The sequence below is a fragment of the Pseudopipra pipra genome, chromosome 1, assembly GCF_036250125.1.
Source record: "Pseudopipra pipra isolate bDixPip1 chromosome 1, bDixPip1.hap1, whole genome shotgun sequence".
Lineage (NCBI taxonomy): Eukaryota > Metazoa > Chordata > Aves > Passeriformes > Pipridae > Pseudopipra > Pseudopipra pipra.
The window spans coordinates 1,920,129-1,929,896 of record NC_087549.1 but is presented as its reverse complement, the minus strand read 5'-3'; the positions used below and the strand labels follow the sequence as shown (position 1 = coordinate 1,929,896).

The 9,768-nt window shown below is 48.8% G+C and overlaps 1 non-coding gene across 1 annotated transcript; it reads right to left on the bottom strand.

The window, feature by feature from the left end:
* Positions 1 to 1,145: 1,145 nt before the first annotated feature.
* Positions 1,146 to 1,218, bottom strand: TRNAF-GAA (transfer RNA phenylalanine (anticodon GAA)). Its single transcript has one exon. It is a non-coding gene; the product is annotated as a tRNA-Phe (tRNA).
* Positions 1,219 to 9,768: the final 8,550 nt, after the last annotated feature.

Sequence of the window (9,768 nt, the reverse complement as noted above, 5' to 3'; positions counted from 1 at the left end):
AACACCACCATTAGAGGCAAGAAGGAACCCACAAAACTCCTGTGGGTCAAAGAAGGGATCAACATTTAGGGCAAAGGGGAGACACCTTCAATTAAGCAGGATGGAATCATTAATTCCAGCAAGGACCCGAGCTCTGCTGCTGCTGAGGACTCTGCAGCTGTAGCTGGTGTTGTTCCAAGCCCTCAGCGTTGCCTGGCAGAGATGGTGGGGCATCAGTGATTGTCCTCAGAGCTCAGAGGGTCATTAACCATGGAATGGTTTGTGTTGGGAGGGACATTAAACATCATCTCATTCCAACCCCCTGCCCTGGGCAGGGACACCTTCCACTAGCCCAGGTTGCTCCAAGCCCAGTCCAATCTGGCCTTGGACACTTCCAGGGATGGGCCAGCCACAGCTTCTCTGGGCAACCTGTGCCAGGGCCTTGCCACACTCCCAGGGAAGAATTCCTTCCCAATATCCCATCTAACATCCCTCTGTCGACTTAAAACCATTCCCCTTCATCCTGTCACTCCATGCCCTTGTCCCTCTCCAGCTCTCCTGGAGCCCATTTAGGCACTGGAAGGGGCTCTAAGGTCTCCTTGGAGCCTTTTTTTTTCTGGGCTGAACAAATCCCTCTCTCAGCCTTTCCTCATATGAGAGGAGTTCCAACTCTCTAATAATTTTTCTGGCCTCTCCTGGACTTGCTGCAGAGTAGACAGCTTCCCACACCAGAGACTCAACATCACCACCAATTTAGAGGGCAGTCCAGGACACAGGATTGGGAAAAAACAGTTGAAGGAACTAAGGAAAAACCCCTTTCTAACAATATTTTTTATGATACCTTTGAATTAAAAACATGTCCCTGTTTCACAGACTCAGACTGGTTGAGGTCAGAAGGGATCTCATGGACATCAAACCCCTGCTGAGGCAGGAACACCTCCAGCCAGTTGTCCAGGATCACATCCAGGTGGCTTTGAAATATGGCAAAGAATGGGAACTTCACCTCTCAGGGCAACCTTTCCCAGCTCTCTCATCCTCTTCTCCCAGGAGAGATGCTCCAGCCCCTTCATCCCCCTCCTGGCCCTTTGCTGGCCTCTCTCCCGCCTGTCCATGTCTCTGTTGTACTGGAATGCCAGCCCTGGGCACCCAAAAGGGCAGGAAAACCCTGCTGAAGCCCGGGATTGAACCAGGGACCTTTAGATCTTCAGTCTAACGCTCTCCCAGCTGAGCTACTTCAGCCCTGCTGGGACTGCCATTGTCCCAAACCCTGTTGGAACAGGAAGAGCTTTCAGACTTTTGCGGCCCCAACTGGCTCAGGGGACACTTGGCTCTTGTTCTGTCCCTGGGGAGTACTGAGGGGTCCCTGGGGACCACCTTCTCAAACAGCACCAGGTACTCAGGGAAATCAAATGTGTCCATTTAGATCAGGCTGATGGTCCTTCTAGTGCAGTTCCCTGTCTCTGGAAAAGGCCCAGGGAGATGTTCCATGGGAGATGACGGGAGTGTGGCTGAAGTTCATCCCCTTTGTGCCATATTCAAGGAGTTGGAAGGGATATGTCCTGTTCTGTCTGTTCACATCTGTCTCTGCATGCTTAAACCACAGAATGATTTGGGTTGGAAAGGACCTTAAGGATCATCTCATTCCAAACCCCCTGCCATGGGCAGAGACATCTTCCACAAAACCTTTAGATCTCCAATCTAACACTCTCCTGGCTGAGCTACTTCAGCCCTGCTGGGGCTGAACTTTGCACAAAACCTTTCAGACTTTTGCTGTTCCATGTGGCTTCCCCTCCAGGCAGATCTTCATAGAATCACAGAATGGTTTGGGTTGGAAAGGACCTGAAAGGTCATCTTGTTCCATGGGCAGGGACACCTTACACTAGACCATGTTGCTCAAAGTGACTTTTCATATCCCTCATCCCAAGAGTTCCAGCAACCAAGAAATTTCATCTGTAGGACTCAGCCTGAGGGCTGATGGTGTTTCTCAGATCTGAGCACATTCCAGCCTCAAATCCTTGACATCTCTTACGTGCTACAAAAGAGTCCTTTTATTGATGAGGGAACTGAGACACAGGGGAACCACTGGATTTTTGGGGCTTTTTTACTAATTTTACTGAGCTCTGCTCAGCTCCTGTGGGAAAAATACAGCAAATACCAAATTGGCTTGTGAAAACATATTTGCTTAATTTTACCATTTAGAACATGACAGATTTCTGTTTTAAAGGCAGGAGATCCCCTTCCAAAACAGTTGTCACACCAAACCTTTCCCTTTGAAACAACCCCTTCTCCACATGAAGACCCAGCTAAGGAAAAGCAGAGTGGGATTTTTTGGAAAAACAGGGTTAAATAGCCAAATTTTGTTGCAGATGCAAGAGACCATATCATGGAATCATTTAAAAGTTTGAGTTAGAAGGAATCTTCAAGATAATCTCTTTCCAGCCCATGGGCTGGAACTATCCCAGGTTGCTCCACTCCCTGTTCGACCCGGCCTTGGACACTTCCAGGGATGGGGAATCCACAACTTCTCTGGCCAAACTGTTCCAGGAACAGCCTCTCCCCAGAAATAACAGACCTCCACAGGTTTCTCTGGTGGAGCATCAGCTGGGAAGCTGGAATGGAAAACAGACTGGAAAACTTCTCAGTTCTCTTGGTCTATTATGTCATATATTGTACCACGATGTGCAATAGCTTAACTACACTTAAATCACTCTAAACTACATAAATTACCTCCAATAATCCATCTCCTTTCCAAATGCTGGCACTTTGTTGTCTCAGAAGACAGCAATCTTGCCAGCTTCCATATAATTGTACATGGAATTCATCTCTGCCTCTTAAATAAATAAGAGTTATGTTCCCCAGTATTCACCCAGTCACACATAATTTTCTCTGTCTTCCAGTGTTTTAAAAAGAAAGGCAGCTGAGAATGCTTGGGGGGTGAATCTGTGTTTAAATGTAAAGGGTTTGGGAACACAAAAAATAAAAAAGGAACAATTCCCAAATCTAAATGTTGTTGTTTAACAATTTGACTTTTAACCCCGGTCCCCCAAACTGGAAAGAACAAGGTGTGTGTTGTTTGGTTCATAACAGCCCCTGTGCAGGGGATTTCAGAGGACACGTGGAAAAGTTTCCTCATCCAAAGCACTCTAAAATTCCATGCTGGATGCAGAGTGAGGAGGGATCTGGGAATGTAGGAAATGGGCATCACCAAGGCGTGACACCCTGTGGCTGTACTTGGCTTCCCTCAGCTCAGAAGGAAAGCAGAGCCACCACAAGGTTTCCCTAAGTTTATTCCAGGGTCCTACAAAGCTCCAGAGGAAACACTGAGATGGCGAAAAGGGCTGGAGTATCTTGAGTTCCCTCCACAGCAACCTCCTGCAGTTGGAGGCCATCAGTTCCCTCAGCTGCTTCTTTCCTACTCAATAATAACAGAATGGTTTGGGTTGGAAGAGACCTTGAAAATCACCTTCTTCCAACCCCCTGCCATGGGCAGGGACACCTTCCACTAGCCCAGGTTGCTCCAAGCTCCATCCAGCCTGGCCTTGGACACTTCCAGGGATGGGGCAGCCACAGCTTCTCTGGGCAACCTGTGCCAGGGCCTCCCAACCCTCCTAGGGAGCAATTTCTTCCCAATATCCAACCTAACCCTGCTCTCTGTGAGTTTGAAGCCATTTCCCCTTGTCCTGGCATTCCAGGTTCTTGTCAATAGTCCTTCTCCAACTTTCTTGTCAACTCCCTTCAGGTACTGGAAGGCCACAATTAGGTCACCCCAGAGTCTTCCCTTCTCCAGGCTGAACAATCCCAATTCTCCCAGCTTTTCCTCATAGAAAAGTCGTTCCATCCCTTTAATTATCTTGGTGCCTCCTCTGGACTCGCTCCAACAGCTCCATGTCCTTCCTGTGCTGGGAACTCCAGAGCTGGATGCAGCTCTCAAGAATCCCTCCTCCATCAGCATCTGGTTGTTTCAACAATGGGATCCAAAGATTTACTCAGTCCTATGTCTGGGTGCAGGATTCAGCTTCATTCCTCATCCATAAAAAACAGGTAATCTCTGACAAGGAAAAAAACGTGGATGTGCAAGATGGAAAGGGATTATGACAACGAAAAGTGTGGAGGATGGGAGGTTCTGCATCTTCCTGGATATCACAACTCTGACCCAATCCTGAAGGCTCCACACGAGTGCTCTCTCAGCACTGGGAAGTGCTTTTATAACCTTGGGAGACTCCTCCCTTTTCAAGTATGAGATGTCTACAACTTCTTTCCATGGTTTCTCCACCAAAATCCCACTCCTGTACATGGCTGAGCCTCAGCTGCCAATTTGGCAGCTCTTGCAAGTTCACAATAAGGTTTCTTGGATAGACAGACATTTCCTGCCGAGATCTGAGGCTGCAAGTGCCAGCTGGAGGTATTCCATAGGATACGTTGGGAAGGGGAGGAAACATGAGCTTCTAATCTGCTTGGAAGTCAGGTAGTTAACAGCAGGCTGTTGGGAGTTTTCTCTTGGGATCCAGGCCTGGAAATCTCTCCTGGAGGAAGAGGGCTAAGCCAACCTTCTCTCACGGAAGTTTGAGACACATGTGGCATAAACTGGCTCTTGCCCTTGGCATTAGGTAGGTGGAGTGAGCTGATCCTGGTCAGATGCCAGGTATGGAATCATAGAATCATAGAATCATCGAATCACAGAATCACAGAATCATAGAATCTTTGCATCATAGAATCATAGAATCTTTGAATCGTAGAATCTTTGCATCATAGAATCATAGAATCTTTGAATCATGGAATCAACCGGGTTGGAAAGGACCGCTGAGATCATCAAGTCCAACCCTTGATCCAAGCCCACCGTGGTTCCCAGCCCATGGCACTGATGCCACATCCAGTCTCACCTTAAACACCTCCAGGGGTGGAGAATCCACCCCCTCCCTGGGCAGCCCATTCCAAGGTCTGATCACTCTCTCTGGAAAAAATTCCTTCCTAATATCCAACGTAAACTTCCCCTGGCACAGCTGAACACTCAGTCCTCTTGTCCTACTGCTCGTTCCTGGGAGAAGAGACCGACTTCCACCCGGCTGCCCCCTCCTGTCAGGGAGTTGCAGAGAGTGAGGAGGTCTCCCCTGAGCCTCCTCCTCTCCAGGCTCAGCCCCCCCAGCTCCCTCAGCCTCTCCTCATGGCAATTGTGCTCCAGACCCTTCCCCAGCCTCATTGCTCTTCTCTGCACCTGCTCCAGCCCCTCCATGTCCTTCCTGAACTGAGGGCCCAGAGCTGGACACAGCACTCCAGGTGGATATTATTTAAATTTATTACTAACAGGATCAGAGCAAATGAGTGAGAAATAAAATAATCTTAAAAACACCTTCTCCCCACTCCTCCTTCCTTCCGTGTGGTCTCCCTCTTCCCTCTTTCCCTTCCTGGTCTATGGAAGGTGTTCCTTTCCATGGCAAGGAGGTGGAACTGGATGACCCTTAAGGTCCCTTCCAATCCAAAAAACTCTATGAATTCTATGCCATTCCCAGAAAACATAGATAGGATCAAGCCCTGCAAACAACATAAGCTCGGCAGAGTGAAGATCCTTCATGGATCCATCTCCCTATGGTCACTCCCCTTTGACCAGGGTGTTACAAGGACATCTAGAGATGTCCCCAAGCAGTAAACAAGATAATGGCACTAATTACCCAGCCTCAAGCCATGGAATTGATTCTCCATGGCTGATGCATCCAGAGGGAAATGGAGCTGAGTGACACCGAGTTTGATGGGAAGATTGACAGGTTTGAGGGACTCATGGTGGATTATCTGAGTCCTGTGTGGCAGGAATGACACTGGGGCCTGGGATCAAACACCCAGCCAGGACCTGGGCTCAAACAAGTCTTGTTCTTTCCCTTTCCACCCTATTTCTCAAGTTGACATGTTCCAATACACACTTTGGACAGGCTGGAGCCCTGAGTGTAAAATAAATGTCCTGGGTGTAAAATAAGAGAGTCCTGGATGTAAAATAAATTCCAGTTGTTCTGGCCTGTTTCTAGTCAGGTAATTTAAATCCACTTCCCCAAATTTTTCGAAATGTGATGAGATTTCTGCTTTTCCTACTGCCATTAATTTCACAGGAGCTGGCAGGTAGGAGCCCAGTGGCTACCACACCACTCCTGGAATTCATGTGGGATAATCTCCAGGTCTGTCTGCAGTTACAATAAACCAAAAACACACACGGAAAAGTAGCATTTCCCACCTTTGTGCACAAAAACCTGCTGCTGCTGCTGCAATTTGTATTTTATGCACATCCCATGCCTGCCCAAAAGAAGCTTTTCCTTCCCCCTCTCCCCTTCTCCACTTCCCAGTTCTTCCTGCAGACACCAAACTCTCAGCGTGCACGAGGAAAGGAATAAACTCCGATGCTGTGAGCCACAAAATCCCTGCTCTCTGACTTTCAGAACCGTCCCCAGGTGGGAAAAGGCAGCGAGCAAAGGCTGTAAACAGAAAATTGCAGAGCAACTCCCACTCCCTGAAGCTGCTGCTTCTCCCTCCCAAGGCAGCTCAAGGATGAGTCAGAGCTAAAAGCATCTCCCTCCCCGTGGGGCCGGGGCTCTGCCTGGCCCACCTGCCCTCCCCCACAGCGAGGTGGGTGATGCAGCCCCCCGGGCACTGCCTGTGAGTCAGGACACCCCAAAATATCCCCCCGGAGGGAGGGGAGGCCACCTGCCAACTCCTGCTCAGCTGACATTTCAAGGGGGGTTTATCCCAGCAGGGCACGGGAGTCTGAGAGGGGAGGAACATGGGGCAGAAACCTCCATCCATCTGGAACTCTGGGAATGCTGGGATTCCAAATGCTAACATGGGGGAGAAGCCTCCCTCAGTCTGGAGCTCTGGGAATGCTGTGGAAGCCTCCCTCAGTCTGGAGGTCTGGGAATGCTGGGATTCCAAATCCTACCATGGGGGAGAAGCCTCCATCAGTCTGGAACTCTGGGAATGCTGGGATTCCAAATCCTACTGTGAGGGAGAAGCCTCCCTCAGTCTGGAACTCTGGGAATGCTGAGATGCAAAATCCTAAGGTGGGGGAGAAGCCTCCATCAGTCTGGAACTCTGGGAATGCTGGGATGCCAAATCCTTTTGGGGATGCTGGAAATCTGAGCCCTCTGAGGTTTGTAGGAGGGTGGTCAGAGCTTTTCCCTGTACAGAAATTATTTCAGGATCAGTGGTCAGCCCAAGAGCAGCGTGAGGGGGAGATTCCAGGGATTTAGTTACAGTCCAGTGTCACAGACACTGATCATGCAAACAGGCACAACAAAATCTGGGAATGATCTCTGGCTTTCACCATTTCTCCCTGGATTATTTGGTGTCTAATTTAATCCCTGTCACTCTGACAGAGAACTGTTCCCCCTGAAATGTCCCAGAACTGGTGGTGAAGGGGGGTTTTGTAGGTGGTTTTTAAGGATTTCAAAGCCTCACCCCTTCTGTAAGAAATGGAAAATCCTTGAACTGAGGGTTCCCACTTAAAGAAGACAAGTCTAAATATAATGTTATGCAGCAAAGGGCTTCTTTTAATTTGAATATATGAAATTGAGGGGACAAAAAGAAGTTTGGCCTTCGTCTGAATTTATAAAGTATTCCAGCACCAAGCCCTACATTTCTGTTGGTAAAGTATTTTCATTTAATCATAGAATCCCAGAATGATTTGGGTTGGAAGGGACATTAAAGACCATGGAATTCCAACCCCTGCCATGGGCAGGGACATCTTCCACTAGCCCAGGTTGTTCCAAGCCCAGTCCAACCTGGTCTTGAACACTTCCAGGGATGGAGCAGCCACAGCTTCTCTGGGAATTCCATTCCAGTCCCTCACCTCCCTCCCAGGGAAGAATTTATTCCAAAATATCCCATCTAAATCTACCTTCCTTTTTTTTTTTTTCCCCTGCCCATATTAAAGGGTGAACTTCAGTTATAAACCAAATAAAGGTCCTCCTGAGGGAAGATAAACCACCTCTAAAACTCACAGTGGCTGCAAAACTGTATTTATTAGCTTTTAAATTTCTTCCAAGCATGGAACTACTGCTCATCATCCAGCAACAGCCAGAGGGAAAAGAGGGGGAAAAAAAGGAAAAAATATGCTGTTGAAAAGTTTTGAAAACAAGCAAAGTGTGTGTTTGCTGAGTCTTCTCCATCTGCTGTGTTTCACTCTGTTCTCACACTTTTCAGTAACAGGTCCCAGCTAATTGCACAATTTTGCCTGCAAATCCACAGCCTGCTTGTTTTTAGCCAGGGTTTTGGTTTTTGTTTTTTTTCTCTAACATCTCTCCAGGATGTGAAAAGCCCATATTTATTCCTCCATCCTAATGTAAGAGAAAGTGAGTGGTGGTGGGGAGTTGTGTCCATTAGACACTAAGAGTTGGAAGATTTATCCATAAATCATGTGGAGAACAGCAGTTGGCATCTCCTTTGGGTGGTGGAGCCTAAGAGTGAAACCCCAGACAATTCCTTTTGGGATTCCAGGCCACAGCTTCATGAGGGGGGTGTTTCTGGAGCTCCAGATATGACCCACCAAACCTAAGGAGGATGCTGTGGACCCTGTGGAATGTTCCTCATTCCCTCTGGGTGGTGTGGGCAGTGCAAGTCCACTCTCCCCCTTCACTTGTCTTCCAGCAACACAGAAATAACAACCACAGGCTCATGAAATGCTTTGGATTGGAAAGGACCTTAAAAATCATCTCATTCCAGCCCCCCTGCCATGGGCAGGGACATCTCCCACTAGCCCAGGTCACTCCAAATCCCATCCAACCTGGCCTTGAACACTTCCAGGGATGTGGAGTCTGATCAACCTTTGAGAAAGGGCCTGGGGTTTCATCCCAGAGCTTTTCCCTCCAAAAGATGGAATGGCAGGCTGGGATGACACACAGGGAATAAAAAACCCACCCTTCTACTATTAGAAGACTGAGTTTGAGAAATGCCAGCCAAGTATTGTATGCAGAGGGGGCTGTAGATAAACAGCCTCAGAGGCAGAGACATATTTCGAAAACAAAAATGATTCTTTCCACAGAGCAGCGCAAATATCTGTAAATCTGAGGCCAGACATGCCAATAGCTGATATTTTTCCTGGGAGCAGTGGGAGTCTCTTTTGCTGGCAGAGCTCTGCCACGCAGGACACGCCAGCCTGTGTCTGATACCACCCAGGCAACAATGTGCAAACTAATTGGGATAAACCCACCCCCCCACGCAGCCACCGGGCTTCCCCCGGGAGAAGACACGGCCCACCCGTGGTGGAGGTGGGTGTGTGAGATGCAGGTCACAGCAAAAAAGCTTTGCTTTGCTGGAGTAACCTGGTGGGTGAGCGACAAGTGTTTCCTTCTGCAGGCCCAGCACGCCTGGCAGATGCTGTTGGCTCTGGGGTTGTCTAATTCTACTCAACGTTTGAGGGCAAGAAATATCATAGAATCACAGATTCATCGAATCAGCCGTGGCACTGATGCCACATCCAGTCTCACCTTAAACACCTCCAGGGGTGGAGAATCCACCCCCTCCCTGGGCAGCCCATTCCAATGCCTGGAAATTCTCTGGAAAGAATTTCTTCCAAATATCCAACCTAAGCCTCCCCTGGCACAGCTGAGACTGAGCCCTCTTGTCCTACTGCTGGTTCCTGGGAGAAGAGACCGATACCCACCCGGCTGCCCCCTCCTGTCAGGGAGTTGCAGAGAGTGAGGAGGTCTCCCCTGAGCCTCCTCCTCTCCAGGCTGAGCCCCCCCAGCTCCCTCAGCCTCTCCTCATGGCAATTGTGCTCCAGACCCTTCCCCAGCCTTGTTGTTCTTCTCTGCA